Source organism: Dermacentor andersoni, chromosome 8, assembly GCF_023375885.2.
Source record: "Dermacentor andersoni chromosome 8, qqDerAnde1_hic_scaffold, whole genome shotgun sequence".
Classification (NCBI taxonomy): Eukaryota; Metazoa; Arthropoda; class Arachnida; order Ixodida; family Ixodidae; genus Dermacentor; species Dermacentor andersoni.
Genome location: NC_092821.1, coordinates 34,379,572 through 34,398,243, shown reverse-complemented (window position 1 = coordinate 34,398,243; position 18,672 = coordinate 34,379,572). Strand labels below are relative to the sequence as shown.

The window sequence follows — 18,672 nt, the reverse complement described above, 5'->3', positions numbered from 1 at the left end:
TGGGATTTGAGGTTCCATTTCGCTGAGACGACAGACGCTAGCTTTTTTACTCAGTGGGCCATTTGTTTAGTCTGTTTGAACAGAAACGGACCTGCCAGAGTTTGGTTGTTTCACGACAAAACACACAGTCATCAACAGAAAAATTAGTTTTCTACGTTAAGTTCTTTGCGAGATCTAAAATGAGAAAAATCAAGGGCCTAAGCACTCAGCATTGTGGCATGCCAGAAGTGACAAAAGACAGATTTGTGAATTGGAGTTGTTAACATACAAATTGTGTTTAGTCATGAAGAAAGCATTCAGTGAATTTTAGTAATTGCATGTGGATCAATATTAAGTTAGCTTATTCAGGAGAAGGAGGCAGTGGCACAAAGTAGCAGAATTTAAAACGCTAAAAGTATCCATTCAACGCAAGAACTAAGTTCAATGGAGGAGATCAAGTTAGTGAACATGACAATATAGTTATGTTTTTCATGCGAGACAAGGTCTTATGGCAACCATGTTGACATTTGTTGTAGAAGTTTTGTGACACAATTTAGGATTATTATGGAGATTGAAATAAATGATGTTAGGGAGGCTTGGCGATTGAGGCCAGCAATTGTTCCGCCCAAGTGTCTCTCATAATATTACTGCGGCAGATCACCACGTGCATTCTGTTCTAGAAGCTGAAAAGGTAATGCTAATCTGTGTAATGCATCTGTAGAATGCCGACAACAGTATGATGCTGATGCGGTGACAACGATGGCATGATCGACGATGGGATGACAATTCTAGAGTCATCACGATTGAGGCATAACGACTTTGGGATGATGAGTGCATGCATGGCAATGACTGCGTATCTACTACACAGCGTGAAGGCGGCAGCATCCAACGGCGTGATATTACAACTAATTTGAAATGACAATGCAATGATGACGACAGATTGAAGACTGTGAATGGTGAACAATGATGCGTCCACTTGGCAACTAAAGAAAAACATATGAGGACAGCTAAGCATGTCTTATCTGAGTTGTGATTGCGAAAGCATTAATGCCCAATTGAACGCCACTGAGCAGTCCGAGTTTTACGCTGCAAGTGATGCACCCTAGAGCTACATTGGGCCCGAGATAGCAAGCAGCAGCAGCCTGCGGTGCCAACACCGCATGCCACCGACGTGCTGCATGACCAGAGACCAGGAAACAGCAGTGGCCACCAAGGCCGGCAGGCACGCACAGCAGCTAAGCCCAGTGGAGGGGGGAGATACGGACCGGGCGGCGGCTTGCGAGAGCAAGGATGACGTGGCATCGCGGCGATGCCCTTTCCCCTCACGCAACACCTGGTGCACTATAGCGACAGCAGGTGTACCCTTTCACCCGCTCTGTTTCGTCGAGGCGCGCTCGTGACGTGGTCGCAGCCAATGGGATTTGAGGCGCTGTTTCGCTGAGATGACAGACGCCGGCTTTTTTACTCAATGGGCCATTTGACGCTTTCGCATAAATAATCGCTACAGAATAATGACGATGTGGTTATGTTGAGCTCGCGTTCACGCTTCATCTGCACGGACCGCCCTACCTGTGTACTTTTGGTACTGGGGCCAATTCTGTACCATGCAATACACTCCGCCATGGAGCACCCGCAACAATGATGCGATAGGCAAAAAACACTGTGCTTTAAACATGCACCCATAGAGTGCCTCAATATTGCAACCAGCCGATCCGCGCATAGTGAAGCGTCCGCATGGCCGCGTTTGCCACGTGGCCGTGCTATGCGAGTGTGTGGCTGATATATTAATTGAGTAATCGAAAGACTGGTTCCGAATGCATTTACTAACCAATTTGAGTCCACGGCACCTTTATGAGCTGCTTTGAATAACTGCGTGTGGTACCGCGGTTCCCGCAGTTGCCCAATGCATGTGGCACATACTTTAGCAGCAGCGCTCGGCGTGTTTCGACTAAAGCAATTTCATTTCAATTCTGCTCGCCACTCATGGCGGCTGTAGCTGCTTATGGTTATACAGTACTTTGGTTATAAAGTACAGTAAGTCTAGTTAATAAATGTTATTGGGATGTGAGGTTTTATTATGTTAAATCGAGAACTTCGTCAAATTGAAACCACTTGATTAGATCACGCAACATGCCATAAAATTGATGCAAGGGCCAAAAATGTCGTTTTTGCCTACGTTCACACTTATTGTAGCAGTTGAGCATGTACTCTGCCTTAACGGAAGAAACGATTAAACATTCTTAAAAGCTATATGTCAGTGATACTAAAATCTCCAGAACTCAATTAGACCTACTATACCCACATTTTTCTTTTTAATTATGACAAATCAGGCAAGATATTAGTTGATTCTAGGTTTTCAGAGCTCATGAATGTGACAGTGAAAGTAGTGTAATGCAACGAAAACAAGGACACAAGAAAAAGGAAAACACAGACATAATTAGGCGCTTGTGTCTGTGTTTCATTTCTTCTTGTGTTCTTGTTTTTGTTGCGCTACACTACATGCCGTTCCATGATGATCAACGAACAAGCCCACATTGCCACCCCCGTGTAGAGATCGAACAGGAAATTTCTTTATACACTTAAACCTTGATATAACAAAGTAGGTAAAATCGGCAATTCGCTTCGTTATATAGAAATTTCCTTGTATTGAAATTCGATCTGTTATGCAAATGTCAGTACAGTCGCCGATCGTTTTTGTTGCACGGAAAGGGGCCATGCAATTTTCCGAATTATTGGGCAATAAAAAAAAGCAAGTTTGAATGAGAAAACATTTTATTTTGACGAATATAGGAGTCAGCGATGAATGATACGGTTTCATGCCACGTTGATATCTTTACATCAGCGGTACGAATTGAGTGACGCCATGCTTTCGCGTGCACTCCGCCCCCAAAGCGTCGCCCGGTCGCACTGCGACGACGCTATCATGAAAAGCGCCGGCAGCTGGGAGCGAATGCTTCGTCTGCTTCTCGTTCCAACGGGTCATCAAAACTCGAGATTGCGCAACCTTCAATATTAAACGTGCGGGAAAACAGCTTACATGGTGCCACGCCGTCTTGACATGCCCGCTCTTTCCACACGCAGCAGATTACCTCTAAAGCAGGGTGCGCGGCTGCGTATGCGCTCAGCCGCGCTTACAGCCGCGCTCAGCCGCGTCTCGGCCAGTCATCCCCACTCCGCCCGCTCGCGCGCGCTTGATCGCGTTACCGCGAGCTCGCTTTCCTTCCCCACTTTGCCATTGCTCGCGTGGAAAGGCCGCACTTATGAAGCCACCATCTTTCTTGTCTCACCCTCGCACACTTTCACTCACACCTAAAGCACAAGTGCGGGGGCGCGATAGGATCTGATCGCACTTGGACTTAATTTATACGGAACATGATGCGGCTCCAAGCTGTTGTTCTTGTCGCGCTGCACGCAGTTTGAGAGGTGCGTTTGCAAGGAGCCGCTTGTAATTCAGTCATTTGACTATCTGCGTCCGCGGAAGTTACCATTGCTTGTCTCAATTGGCACTCCTCTGCGGCAGAAGCGAAATTTCGTTATATTGAAATTGCACACAAACACACTTCTTTATATTGAGGCTCTAAATACATGGTGTTCTATGGAGAAGAGGTTATGAAAAGTTAAATTCTTCGTTATATCGAGAATTTCGTTATACTGAGGTTTAACTGTATAGAGATTTGAATTTATATACCTTGTTGTGCAGCTCCTTGGGTCATGGTTTCTATGACTATGACTCATATGACTGTATCTGTTGCGTAGGAAACCTCTCTCACCCCGTTTCCCTACGGTTCTCCTTTTGGAGGAGGCCCCCTTTTGATGCTATCCTTGTTCCACTCTTGGCCCACATCATTTCATAAACGAGGCATCTGAGGCCACAGTTACTTATGCTATGCAGCTCTGACATCATGCATACCATACAGAATTGTACATCAGCCTAAGCCCATGCATAACCATTCTTCTGATCAAATGTTAATTTTTAGACTGACGTCCTTTCCTCTTGCATGACAGTTATCTCTGCTGTATTGTTGCTGCTCTCTCATGTACGTATACCAATAAATTATCTTAGTCAATTTCTTCTTGAACATTGAGTCCAATCTTTGCCAACTTAAGTGTGTGTTGAATGTTAATTTTTTAAGACCTGTCTTCACAATCTGCCTCCACCTCATCCATTTTAGCATCCTCAATTCAGTCACTTCTCCATCCTGACTTCTAGGTGACTTTATTAAACTTGTTTAGGTTCCATACAGTATTGCTGGTCATGTATTGTCTTGTAAGTTTATTAGACAGTGAAAATCTTCAACTTGACTGGAACCTGTGTAACATAAATATCATAATGCATCTTTTCAGTTTTTCCAAACTATGCCAATTCTGCTGATTCTGTGGGCTGTCCAAATTTTCCATGTTGGTGTTTTCAGTTATCATTGAACCAAGGTATCCGTCTTCTCTATGGTTTACCCTCAAGGCTTCCCTTTCATCTACTCTGAGAAATTGGCATGCGGCTACCAGATGTGGGCAGCTTGCCTCACAACACATGCACATGCTCAGCTACTTTCGCCAACCTTTGTGCTAGATGTCAATCAGCATGAGTGAAGCAGTGAGAATGGGGAATTATGAAATTAAGGCAGAGGTTCGAGCATTAAGGGAAGTCATACTTAGAGGTGAGTACATGTGAAGAAAAGTATTCAGAAATGTTGGGAATTTGCAGTTTCCTGTTTATTGGTCTATTAAACTCTCCCTAGCTATTTCAGTTATTTCATCATGTGTTGCAATTTTTAGTTGCAATATGTTTTTCTTCAGTGCTGCCACACTTACTACTAGAAGTTTGAGAACCTATATTTCTTATTCACTTGGTTCATTCATACCTACAAGCAGCAGTCTTTTCACTTTACATCAGCTATTGAATGCAATGCCCAGATATGTTCTCAGTCTACTTCAGTGGGAGTCACTAACACAGTGAATGATCATGAAGCATGTGTGTTCTTAGAAAGTGCCTTCGCATGATGCAGCTGTAAGTTAAGGTAGGGGATGCTTTGGAAAGCATGTTATGTGGCTTACATGATAATTATTTTATGCCAGAAAGCACACAAACATTCGTGTTTATTTCTGGTGTTGTTCTTCCTTAATTACCTTCTTGATTCAGCGCATATATATGAAGCAAGAGATCCTGGCTTGTTCTTTCTTTACATTAGCAAATTACATTAATCATATAATAGCACACTTTACATAATTGAGCACACTAAAAGTCACTTGGCGAGCAAAACATGTACTTGTCTTTTTGAATATCCCAGCTTAATGTTTTAGTGTGTGCAGTTTGGACGTGATTCTTCAGAAGCATTACATCTCCTTCAAGTATATGAGGTAAAATTACTTTTGCTTAAAAATAATCCTAATCTTCCTTGATAGTTGTCCTTCTTTTACTAGACAACATAAGCATGGTGCTTAATTCCAAGGTAAATATGCCTGCTGTAACTGTAACTGTAAATGTAACTATTCGTTACCTACTATTCCTATTAGAAAAATGTATTTGCCAACCTGCAATTATTTGCATTGAAGTAGTGAAGAGTTTGAGGGCAGCCTGTCTGGTTTGGTCAAAAGAGGCACGGTAAGTAGTTTAAAATTAGATGCCAACCATAAAAATGAAAAATAATAACTGGTTCAACTGGAGCTTTGTTCACAATCTTTGTGAACAAGGCTTTCAAGTGGGAGCCGAAACATCTATCTTGTATGCCCAATCTTCATTTGCTTATTATTATTATTTGAATTCATCTAGCCCTAAAGAGGTGGCAATTTATTTCGAATACTACTCTTTGCATTTTGTTTCCATTGCCGAGTTGTTGTTTTTTAAAGTAACTTCATGCACCACACAAGTACAACTCAAACATTTTCATTCTTTCAAGGACGTCACAACTAGTGGAAGGTATTCTGCACTCACATAATTATTTTGAGATTTCCAGTAAATATGTAGTCCTCATAAAAAGTATCTAAATAATTTTGGTCTAAGCGGTTATACATTAACTATGTAGGCTTCATCAACTTCTGATATCACTTGGTCTTGGCAAACTTGTGAGCTGACAAGTTTGAGCATGCAGTCACTTCCCTCCATATTTGTTTCGATGAAGGCTTGCCCTTTGGTGCTACTCTGGATCCACCCCCGTTTCCTGTGATTACCACTATGGGCTTCAAGGCACACACCCTCAGGAAAACTTTTCATGCACAAACCTGGCTCTTTCACACTTTTACTAAGACAGACATTGAAAGCAAGGATGGCATAGCAGGCATGTTGGTTACAGAAGTACTTTATTAAATAGCTTTGTAAGTATTCATCTAGTGGACATGTCCATATCCTCTTCTGCTGAAGTGCAAAGTAGCTGGGGGAGCATGTCTCCTTCTCATGCATACCCCAGCCCAGCCAATCAGAACTTCAGGAGCGGATGAAATGGACATTTCCACTAGGTGGACACAGAATACATCCCCTGTTCTCTGTCCTATCTTTCCACCCTTCTCCATGTATTTTACTCAGTAAACTACTGGTTCAGCATGTTGGTCACCTTAATCAATCTTCCAGTAGCTCAGCACTTAAAAGGTATACAATACAAATAAGGCACTGTAAACCCACACATTTAGGCTGGCGATTGCTGCTGTTATGCATCATACAGGCTGAAGCAATGGCTTCACCGTAGCTTTCTAAGTTAACCTTACTGAACTTTGAATTTAGAGAAAACAGAATATAAAAACAGACTAGCATTTTTTTTATGTGCTTCACCACTCTGCTTTTTTGTGTTACTAAAATAAGTAAATTGAACCTAAATGAAGTAAAAAGACAAGGAAATTGTGTCACTAATTTCATTTCACTGTCTTTTTAAAAGTATAGCAAGATTTTTTAATTGCATTACGAGTTGTTACTTATGTTTCGATCTTAATGTTCATTTCTCATGCTCCAAATAGGGTTACAACTGTTCCCTCATCCACAGCTATCAAGGCCTTATGGCAACTTTGGAAGCTCTGTGAACTGAGTAAATGCTATGCATTGCATAATTTCTTAATACATTTCCATGGCTGCCTTTAACCTCTATAGTTCCTCATTAAAGCCAGCATCTCTCTTGTGGCCACCTTTAAAGACCTTGTAGTAATGTGTGCCTAACAAGAAAGATGGGTGCTTTGTAGTGCTAGTATGCTCTAAGTAAATCGTTTTATGCAAAAATTGCCGACATAATTGTCTGACAAATACTGCATCATGTTTGCTATTTTGCCTTCTGTTTCAATTTCACTGCATCTATACATTTTACCAGTGCATGAGTAGGGTTCAAGGCTGTTCTTTAAAATGCTCATGAGCACTTATCATGATCAGTTCCCCATATAAGTGGTTTTGCTGAAGAGAATACAGGAATATGAGCAAAATTGACATGGAACCAACATATAGATAACGTCTGCATAACTGCCTATGAAAAGTTATAATTTCTTAGAAAAAAAAACTGGAACGTGCATCGCGTAATGTAAAACTTATTGCATACACGGCCTTCATTAGGATGATACTAGAATATTCAGCGTTGTTTGGAGTCCCCATCAAGTGACGCTTAAGAGGAAGTTGGAAAGAGTCTGGCGGCGCGTTTTATTTGTTCGACATACCGAAGGAAAGAATCGGTCACGCTTATGTTACAGCGTTGCAACTTCGATCTTCTTAAGGTACGTAGGAAAAAATATAGGCTGAAGGTGCTTTATCAAATAATGCAGGATCAACTTAAGATTGATAAGCTCAAATATCTACATGCTCCAGGCAAAAGATACCCGCGAACTAACCACGACTACGTCATAAAGGCGGACCATACCAACAGTGATACATATCGATACTCATTTTTCCTGGATGCGATAGAAATGTGGAACCAATTGCCAAATGCTATTGTTAGCCTAAAAGATGTCACCGACTTTGAAAATGCTGCTGAGGCATATTTATGGGAGTTTTCGATTTAGTTTTGAAGTGCCAAGTGATATGTGCGACTTGATATTCATTGTACGCATTTTGATAAATGTCAGAAGTGTGCTGAACAGCATTCAAGTGAACATCTTATTAACTGTGAATTGACAAGTGTTAAGCAACTTTACGTGCATTGACATTGTCCATATTTGATTTATGTAATTGTATTGTCCTCTCTGTTATGACCCTCTATGAGAGTTGACAGTATTAATAAATAAATAAATAGACGAGGAATGTGGGTAAGAACACTTTATTTTCAGCACACATGTTTTTTTAATGAACTGCTGTTATACTGCTAAAATCTGCACATTTAATAAAAGTACACTGCTCTGCTTCATCACTCCATGCTAAGTGCAAGTATCCTGTACCAGGAAGTCAAACCAAGACGTGGGATGTTCAGTCTGTGAAAATAAAAACGAGTTTGAAACATTAACGTGCAAAAACTAAAGCACACTCAAGAAAATAAACACAGCACAGGAACATATCCAATGAATCAGAATTACCTTTGAGAGCAAACATATAGTTTCTATGGCACAGTGAAGAAACCTTATTCCTCCGGCTTTTTTTGTGCGCAAGAAAATATGAAAGTGCATGCGTTCTCCCCATATTGTGTATCTGTCACCTTTTCACACACAACAAAGACGTTGTCTCAATGTGCCCAACTGTCTTTGCATATCCATTTCTCTGCTCTCATACCATGATACCTACAGTTAAAGGCTGTAGCAATGCTTAGCTTGAATGAACCAACACAAGCTACATGCACTGTGCTGTTGAACATGGCATTGTAAGTTAGATTCATGCACAGTGCATAAACATTTGATTGTGATTGTAGGCGAGATAAATAAAAAGAAGGTATGTAAATAAGAATATTCCCTAATAAGCTGTAAAGAAGTGCTCTCCCGTTTGGACAGAAGCCGAGCACAGCTGCAGTGAACAAGAAGCCAACTTATACAGCATTTAAAATCTAGGTTCTAAATGTGCTACAGATTTTTCTGAATTCACGGTCGAAAATCTAGGTGGTAAAGGTGACAAACATTTAAACAGGTCTCTATTTGGACTGGTAATGCTATGTGTCCCCTAGTTTGATAAAACATGCCATATCACTGGTCTCCCAAGCTACAGCTGCTGTCCAGTTGCAAGTGCAAATCACTCAATTATGTCTAGGGCACGTTTGAGCAAAAGGCAGCCAAGATTACTGTGCCATTGAGGTCTATTTCCTGACATCTGATTTCTTCTCAGAAAGCTACCTGTCAAAAAAAACCTTCACGACAACATAACCCAAACCTTTCTTGAGTAAAGCCATCACACTGGTCCTTGAACACTAATTACACAGTGGCTCTTTGTGATGTAATGTTATGTACGTCAGCACCTAACGAAGTACAGGAAAATTTAATAATGGCAGCGTGACAGGTACACACAAAAGTAAAGGGATAAAACATCACACAGGCTGCCATCAGTGTTCATATCTCCATTTCAATGTGGATGTTTTTAGCAGTGAATACATGTTCTCATTAAAGTGAGTGATATTATTACAAAAGCGAAGGGCAAGGGTCTTTACATTATAAACTGAAAAATGTGCTTTATTACGATTCACCGCAATACAGGAGGTGTTTTGCAGTGAACCATCACATAAGGTTTTGGCTAACTACGGCGGGCGTGTCCTGCAGCGGGGCCTCTTGTGTATTGCGGTAAAGCGTATTATTGTGACAAGAGCTGACCTGGCACGTATGGCTTTAGCCAACAAAAGTTCTCAAGACATGCATCCTGCCATGAGAGTAGAACATTAGGTTAGTCGCTGACAGAAACCATACATTCCAGATTCACGTACATCTTTCCCAATATCGACATGCTTCACCGCAGCACACAAATATGTTGCGGTGACAACGGTGGTCGAACAGGCTGGTGCAAATGTTTCGACAGGGGAGCGTGCCTTCATCAGGGCAACTGCTTTCCTTGGCAGTTTTCATATACGTGAGTCCCCCCAACTCCCAACAGGGGAGATTTACCTGGACCTTTGCCAAGAGACATACCGACAAGCGTTTGGTAGTGGCTGGTAGAGATGCAGGAGTCTAAAAAGCGTTGCGAAATTCGGTTCCGTAAGGTTAGCTTCACCGCAATACAAATATGTTAAGCGGTTAGACATACAAAATACGTTGCGGTGAATCATAGCAAGGGTACCTGGCCTTTGATGCAAAGCAACTTCCCAAGAGGAACGGTAATCCCGTGGCTAGTTATGCAGTTCCCCGCATGCGAGTGAGTTCCCTGCGTTCGGCGGTTTCCCAGTGACATACAAAATTACATTGATTGACTGTGTTGCAAATGGGCGACGGCACTATATGCTGATGCAAAAGCGTCGTTTCGCTTTCGAAAACTGCGCTCGGCTAAAGAGAACAACCTTGACTCGCATATGACCAAAGCAGTTGAACAGGAAACTACGAAATTACGTAGCTATTATGGAAGAAATCAACAGCCCAGAAAAAGAATGGCCGTGTAAACATTAACTGGCTTACGAGGTCGACAAACCAACGGTTCAAAGCATCACAGCCACCTCCGAAATAGCGCTGAAGGTCGGCCAGTACACTTATTAGGCGCCTCGGCGCGCGTAATGTAACAGGAGACGGCAGGTGCACGCGTACATCATTAAGGAACACATATTATTTATGTCGGTGAAAGCGGTCACTCTTCAGTTCTGACATGCTTCAGCGCGTAACACTAGTATACTGCGGCGAAGCTGACTTCAGGACGCCGACTTCTTCAACTCATCTAGCGAGGCAGGTCCGTTTATCACGCTTGGCAACGTTTGACATTTTCTGCCTTAATTTCGTTTGTTCTTTTTAATTTTCTTATCACAGTGACCCTGTATCACGCAGTAGCAGAGCTAGTGCCGCGTCTTAACTGCGTTAGGAAAGGCAAGCGTGTATGCAGCAGGCACGGCAGCATTGGCTCTTGTTTGGAAACTTCAAGAGACGCTCTTCCGCGCAGCGATGTCATTTGTATTATTACAAGAATGCAGGTGATGATTAAATGAGCCGCAGCAAAGCTGTAAAAAAGCTGTAGTAATGCTGTTCTAAGATCCTCTCGCTCGAGCGAGATGGTCTTAAAAGAAAGCGCGATGTAACGCGATCTGACGGAACAGCTCGTCATGCCAGTGTTTTCTTACGTCCTCGTTCTTTCGCGCATCCTCCCCTGAACCAGACTACTGAATGGTTCTGTGCACGCACTGACGATCCTGACGGAGGCAATACCACTCACATGAGCAGCTCCATATAAGATGCCACGGCCCATTCCACATGCCGGCTGCAATTTGACGCGGCCAGGAGGCAAAATATGCGCACAAGGTACCTAATGGTAACGCATCAAACTGCTCACAGCCCCAATCCTTTATTACACGCATATAGCGTGGAAAGATGAATTACTCACGCTCTAAGTGGGCACGGAATACGGACCGTTTCGCAGCGCAGCGGCTTCGTAAGACGGCCGCCATGGAAATGAGCGGATGTGACATCATGGGTTATAGCGGACGTGACGTCATGGGTGAACGTAGACATTTCGGGCACCTTTCGTCTGCTGTGCCCCGGGCACAGCAGACACGGCCCACTTTTTTTCGGTCACGCGTGAGAGATTCCGGCTGTGTGCGGTCAGCAATGCCTGGCAACAGGGCCGTTTTTTCATTGCGGGGTGCTTTGGTAATCGTGACGATATATTGTTTTTTTTTTACAAGTACTGCTCCAGGAGGGCACATGTAATGGCTAACAGAGGCCTCTGAAGAGCACGTAACATTACACTAATGCAGGCGTCGCAGGGAGTGTTTGCATACAAAATTGGCTGCCCGCGATCTTATACCCCCTTGGCATGCACAGGCTTCGGCGAGCCCCATCCAGCGCTGGTTCTAGCTTTGGTGTTCCCGTTGCCGCTTTGGTGCCCTGGAGGCGCCGTCAATAATACGAAATAATGACAAGTTGTTACACTAGTAAATAAAATTTATTGAAGAAATACAATCGCGCCGAGGCGCCAACTTCTAAAGCAGCGCTAGCGCGCGGGTATTATGAAACGCCAACGAGGAACTTACCGGCCCACGTACGACTCTACGATCAAAGTGCACATTAAACATCCCTAGGCAAGCTAGATAATGTTATCCGAAGCCATCCACTACGACCTCCATCCTAGCTTTAGTCGCTTCGGAACGTTAAAAACATTAATCACCACAAGCCAAATCAATACATGCGGGCGTACATTCGAAGCTAAAAGACTGCATCGTAAGTCATAGTGAGCCTTGCAATAGCGTCGAGAATGTGCTAACTTCTGGTGGAGCTCAAAACACACCCTGAATAAAGTCGCTTTTATGTGACAGGCCAGCTGCAGATGCGTGCATTTCACCGCAAGACGATACTACATGAAACAAAGAGAGCACATTCGAAAAAAGAAAGTCAAACGACGCGCTAAAAACCACGCAGAGCATGAACACCCACTTTTTCCAAGCGGAAGGCGTGAACTAGTCTCAAAATAAGAGGTTGTGAGTAGCCGTGGCCCTTACTTCACTAAGCCGTGCGTTCTTTGCCACTTCCTCGAAGTCAGCCCGCCCGATCCTGCGAATCCACACTTCTTTTTGCGTAGCGCCCGCCGGACGGCAAAGCAAAAAGCTTTTTGCCCTCGCTGCGTCTGTTGCGGCAACCGAAGGCGCAGCAGCATGGCATCGCAATTAAGTTCTCGGCCCTGCACATTCTATTACGCTAACGCACTCCGTCAGTCCGCCTGCCGTACTTGGAGATCGTACTTGGAGAATGGAGGTCGGCGCGCGCGCTGGAAAGAAAAAATATACAAAAGCGCGGCGCCTGCTCCGCGCTGGAAAGAAAAAAAATATACAAAAGCGCGGCGCCCGCTTCCACGTGACACAGATTGGCCAATGGCGGAGCGGAGGAGGCTGGGGCGACAGGAGGCGTGGAGGAGGACGCGCCAGGGTGAGCGGGGTGGCGGAAAGATCTAAGAATGGCGCTACTTTTGGAAAATTGAGGGGCACGGAGGAAGGAAACTAAGGAGAGGCCCTACCCCCCCCGCGCGCTAGGAGAAAAGTGTGGCGGAAATGACGTACTAGGTCCTCATTTTTTTTGCTGCTTTTTTATTTTTTTTGTTATATGGCCACGCCTTTTGGGCCACAATGGCGGCGTTGTTATGGTTTTGAGCGCTCACACGTGTTGCTCTGGTAGGTTTCGGGCCGTGGCAAAGGCGCTGAATGGGCGGGTTTGCGTTAGTCACCGTGTCTTGTTGCGCTGAGTTACCTGCACCGTGCTCTGCCAGATGTTGCGCGAGCGCGCGCGCTCCGCGCGCGATACCACGCGCAGCGCGGCGTGGTTTCGCGAAAGATGTAAACAAGAGAGGAGGGTGGCCCAAAAGGCGGAGCATCGCCATGAGCACCGCCAAATTCCGGCTTCACTTTTGCTTCACAAAGAGTGACGTCAGGGCCTCTCCTTAGTTTCCTTCCTCCGTGTTGAGGGGTTTTACGGCCGAATTGACTGCAGCACACCAAGCGGTTGTTGTTGACTCCTTCCGGTTTCGGTTTTGGGCGCGCGCGTTTTGAACACCAGTTGGTACCCGCCGCGCCGGCTCCGCTGCTCGGCGCGGCATTCATTTTTTTTTTCGCTTCTGCTGAACCTCGCGTGGCCTTGGCGTGGAATCGTTTCATTAACAAGTAGAAATGATTGCGATTGACCTTTACAAGACTGCGCCGAATCTGTCAGGTGCGATTTCATAAAGAAAACGAAAGACGTCTTCTGAAATGATGAAATGTTTATTTTGCTCTATATAAATGCTCGTTCCGGGCTTCTTCTGCATTCATCCAAAGTTGTGGTACCAGGTTAAGCAGCAGTCGTTGCCGTACGATGCTCCACTGGATGCCATCAGCTGAAAGAAAGTAAATTACAAGCATGTATCATTTCGGTATATTGACATAACAGGAGTATTGCGTGTAGAGGCGAAACGTGCGTAAGTGGTGAATGAGCGGCATTACAGATAAATTTACTTTTACGTACATTTCGCAGCAAAGACTCCTCCCAAACAATGCCATAAAATCTGAACATCCGATTTTCAAGCACCACTCCTTTCCTGGGCATTATTTCCTGCACTTTAAGTGCACAAATACACGGGTGACTGCGCGTTTCCAAAACAACTTGGCCTCAGTCGACACGATGGTACGCCAAGTACACAAAGGTGGCTACAACACAGGCTCAGCCAGACCATGTCACACGCTCGCAGAATGCCTTCTAATCGCACTCAAGTCAGGCTCGTGGGTGCAAAGCCTGTTTTCAGTCGCTCAGAATACATAAACGTCATGTTCTTGAGCTCCTCTGTGTTATCTTTTACGCGTCCTGCCGGCGCACGCAACACTCCCGTGTTATCACTCTCGGCAATCGCTCGTCGCGTTCTCGAGAAGCGTGAGTACCGAAATAAGATGTACGTTGTTGCAGGGCTATAAAATGCGTCACAAACTTGTCCTACTAAAATTCAGTACACGCAAAACTAGCTCACTATGGCCGGCTTGTTTGTTTTTTTTTTTTTTTTGCTAACAGCTTCGCAACCCCAGGCGCGGCGAGCAAGCCTCAAGATATCCCAAAAAGTTACCAAATAAATTACAATACTTTTTCGGGTCAGAGAATGCATCACGAACTTCTACCAGCAAGATTCAGTACACGCGAAACTAACTGCGATACACAGCCGAGCTGGTTTTCGCTAACTGCGTCAATAAGCCGGGCGCGACAACCGTTCTTCTAAACTACCCCAAATATAACGACGTTAGTTACAATAATGTTTGGGGCCGCAGAATGCGCGAAAACTTGTCTGTCTTAGGCGCTACGACGTAGTACACGCATGTACAGGCGCCGACTAAAGTGGTATACTCCATGCAGCGGGAGCCGGAGCACCCACAGAACACCTATACAAACTTAAAGGGACACTAAAGGGAAACAATAAATCAGTTTAGACTAATGGAGCATTGTTTGAAAACCCTGCAGGCAGTTATTTCAAAAAAAATTGTTTGATTATTAGATGAGAAAATGAAGGTCCAAGTATCAGTATTTGAATTTCGCGCCGAAACCCCAGCGCCGGTACGTCAGCGTGACGTATGTATGTATGTTTCGCATTTGGGCAGCGTTGGCTGAATAAAGGTTCCCGAAACTTGCCATGTTTAATATTTGGTTCCTTTAGAACACAGTGTAGTCAATCTGTACCGCTATATATAAATAGTAGGCCCTAGAAGATACCATCAAAATCCATGACGTCACAGCCCCCATGCAGGTGCGGGAACTCAAGTAGGCGTCGCCACTCTTATTTCGTTCTTGCGCTTTTTCTGGCTTACCAAACGTCTTATCGTTGTAAGAGTGGTGTTTTTGGTGTTGTAGAACGGTAATTTACTGATGCAGAAGAAATCATTTTTCACTTTAGTGTCCCTTTAAAGAAGTGAAACTGTGCCTTCCACAGTGCAACGGAAATAAGCGTAGTGGTGGCGTCGTGAACTAAAGTGTGCGACCACTGATGGCGCTGTACAACAGGAAACGTTAGTGTTCCTGTATATGCTCCCGCAGGGAGCAGAGTTGCGCATAGCTCCGCCGCAGTGATCCAGACCTGCAGCGAAGCCACTCCTCGCGCGCGCAGGAGCCAAATGCCGCGCGGTGTTCCACCTTTTTCTCTGGTGGTCGCGAGCTACAAGCGCCAATTGTTCGCAGGCGCTTAGCAAAGGGCACTTGTTAATACAGGCTACGCTCGAACGAGTCATTCGTGCAGGCGGAGGGGGTGGGCTTCCAACCAACCGAAACTTTGTATGTACCACGGAGCAACGTGGTATGTACCTATGTAAACACGCATATACAAACACACGAACGTACAAATATGGGGTGGGACCGCCTACGATTACCCAAAATAATATACTCCCGTGGCTCGAACAGCTCCAAAGTTCGCTCGCAAACACGCAGTACGTTGCCACAAAAAGCGGTGCAATGATTTTCATCATGCATATGAAGTTGTCTGATCATGGTCAGAAAGCAAGAAATGTTTTAAAGAGTGTTTAAAACTTCACACACGAAAGGTGGACACTTAGCGGATTTTGGCTGCCGAAACCAACCGATTCATGACCGTCGCCAAGAGAGCTATCGTGCCTGCAGTTATGTCAGTGACCGTTAACAGAGCGCCATTTATCACTAACCATCGTTCACAACAGCTGCACGTTTTCGATACATGCGGAGCAGACAGATTTAAGCGCATTTCAAATGTTGACATGTGCACATTTTAAGCAAAGCTTACTTTTATTTACTATTACTATTTAGTAGTACTTACTATTTAGTAGTGCTTACTATTTAGTAGCAGCAAATCTGCAAATAGAAAAAGATTCAAGATGCAAGAGCTTCTAGCTGCCCACTGATTGCAATGGCGATGGTACTGACGGAAACGACGAGTTCGCATGAGTCGGCGATGCGCCCGTAAAGTTGGCTTCGCAGCGGCGCGGATCATTTGACGTCATTTTTCGCGCTCGGCCAATAGCGGTGCGAGCGGCGCCGGAAAAGGTATGCGCAACTCTGCTCCCTGCGGGAGCATATACAGGAACACTAGGAAACGTAAACAGTATTGCCTCTTTACCAGGTGTTCTGAGGCTTTACTGGGCTGCTGGCTGCTGCGCCTCGATCGTGCTCCCGCCAGTTTGGTTGCTGTGTGGCAAACGTAGCGCCTACATTACGTTTGCCACACAGCAACCAAAGTGGCGGGAGCACGATCGAGGCGCAGCAATCAGTAACCCAGTAAAGCCACAAAACACCTGGTAAAGCGGCAATACTGTTTCCGATGGATGGATGGATGGATGTTATGAGCGTCCCCTTTGGAACGGGGCGGTGGCTTGCGCCACCAAGCTCTTACTACTATGCTGCCTAATATCCTACCTATGTTCACCAATGAAAAAAAAAAAAAAAAAAAACCACTATGACTACCACGTCCAAATTTTCTGATACCCTATTGCGAACTGTGCTTTTGTACGTCTCCGTCTTTTGTCGTTTCCCTACTTTTCTTCCACCAATCCTCCAATCGCCTCTTACTGATGTCTATTGCGGACCTGTTTGCTTTACCACTGCTCCCGCTGAACCCAAGGGCTTCAAGGAGGCCAGTGGTGCCTAAATCGACCGCTGGGTAGACGTCCTCACATTCTAATAAAATATGTTCCGTCGTTTCCCTAGCTTTACCGCAGCAAGCACATGTTTCTTCTTCATTCTTATATCTCGCTTTATAGGTGCGTGTTCTAAGGCATCCCGATCTCGCTTCGAAAAGTAATGAGCTTCCCTTTGAGTTATCATAAATGGTTTCTTTCCTAATTTCGTTTTTTCCCCTTAAGTAGTTACTCATGGCAGGTTTCTTTTTCATTGCCGCCACCCATGAGATTAATTCAGCCTCTCTGACTTTCCGCTTGACCTTCTTTGTTGCTGTGTTGCCCACCCCACAGGCCGCATACTTGCTGGTAAGCTTCCTAGTTCTTTTCCTCCACTGTGAATCAATGTTTTGCCTGTACAGATACCTGAACACTCTCCCAGCCCATTTACTTTCCTCCATATTCCTCAGCCGTTCTTCGTACTCAATTTTACTGCGGGCTTCCCTCACTTCAAAACTAGTCCAGCCCATATCCCCTTGCACAGCTTCATTTGTAGTCTTCCCGTGAGCGCCCAATGCGAGGCGACCCACTGACCTTTGGTTCCCGTCGAGTCCTGATTGTACCCCTGATTTAAAGCAAACAACCGCATTTCCAAAAGTAAGTCCTGGAACCATTACCCCTTTCCACATACCTCGGAGGACCTCGTACCTATTGTATCCGTTTTCTGTTGTGCAGCGCCATCTGTGGTCGCATACTTTAGTTCACGACGCCACCGCTACGCTTATTTCCGTTGCACTGTGGAAGGTACAGTTTCCCTTCTCTAAGTTTGTATAGGTGTTCTGTGGCTGCTCCGGCTCCCGCTGCATGGAGTATACCACTTTTGTCGGCGCCTGTACACGCGCAAATGCGTCACACGGCCGAGCCGGTTTTCGCTTACTGAGTCAATAAGCCGGGCGCGGCAAGCGTGCCCAAAAACTACCGAAATAAGTTACAGTAATGTTGGGGCTCATATAAAGCGTCGCAAACATCTCCCAGGACGAGGCATTAACTCAAATTAACAGCGCTAGGACGGCGGAGCTGTTTTTCGCTAACTGCGCCACTCGAACTAAGCCTAAATGTGCTTAAAATGTGCCGCACACTGTCAAACACAATTTCTCACCTTGCCGTAGCCCAGTAGTGCAGTGTCGAAATGCAGACGATACGCAAGAGAAGCATAGAGAAGGCCGGGAGCCCCCAAAAAATGGGCTATATCCAAAACAGACGGGTCGCCGAGCACGCGAGGTTCGCACGTACGACCGTCCTCGCTCACTCCTGCGGCTTGTCTGGCGCATGACGTATGCACGCGAGTCTGGCGTGCCGCTAGCTTGTTGCTAGGCAACGCAACAAAAGTTACAAAGTATAGGTTCATTTACACGCAAAACTTTTTCACTTTAGTGGGAAGAAATAAAAAAAAATAAAACGTTGTCCGGAAGTTTATTTCACATTCTTTTTTTCTGATGCTCGCGTCAACTAACGGATGTTGTTCAAACCACGACCTACTGAACTACAGACCTGCACAGATCTCCCTCCTCCAGCACGCCTGGTCTAGTTCGCCCCTTTTGCCGCT

The 18,672-nt window shown here is 44.9% G+C and overlaps 2 long non-coding RNA genes across 2 annotated transcripts; both read right to left on the bottom strand.

Annotated features, from left to right (window-relative positions):
* Positions 1-8,182: 8,182 nt before the first annotated feature.
* Positions 8,183-11,535, bottom strand: LOC129383478 (uncharacterized). Its single transcript, XR_008611375.2, has 2 exons — positions 11,369-11,535; positions 8,183-8,349 (listed from the first exon to the last, which is right to left on the bottom strand). It is a non-coding gene; the product is annotated as an uncharacterized lncRNA (long non-coding RNA).
* Positions 11,536-13,714: 2,179 nt separating this feature from the next.
* Positions 13,715-18,413, bottom strand: LOC140220012 (uncharacterized). The gene is made up of 2 exons (XR_011896260.1): positions 18,226-18,413; positions 13,715-13,846 (listed from the first exon to the last, which is right to left on the bottom strand). It is a non-coding gene; the product is annotated as an uncharacterized lncRNA (long non-coding RNA).
* Between the last annotated feature and the right edge of the window lie 259 nt (positions 18,414-18,672).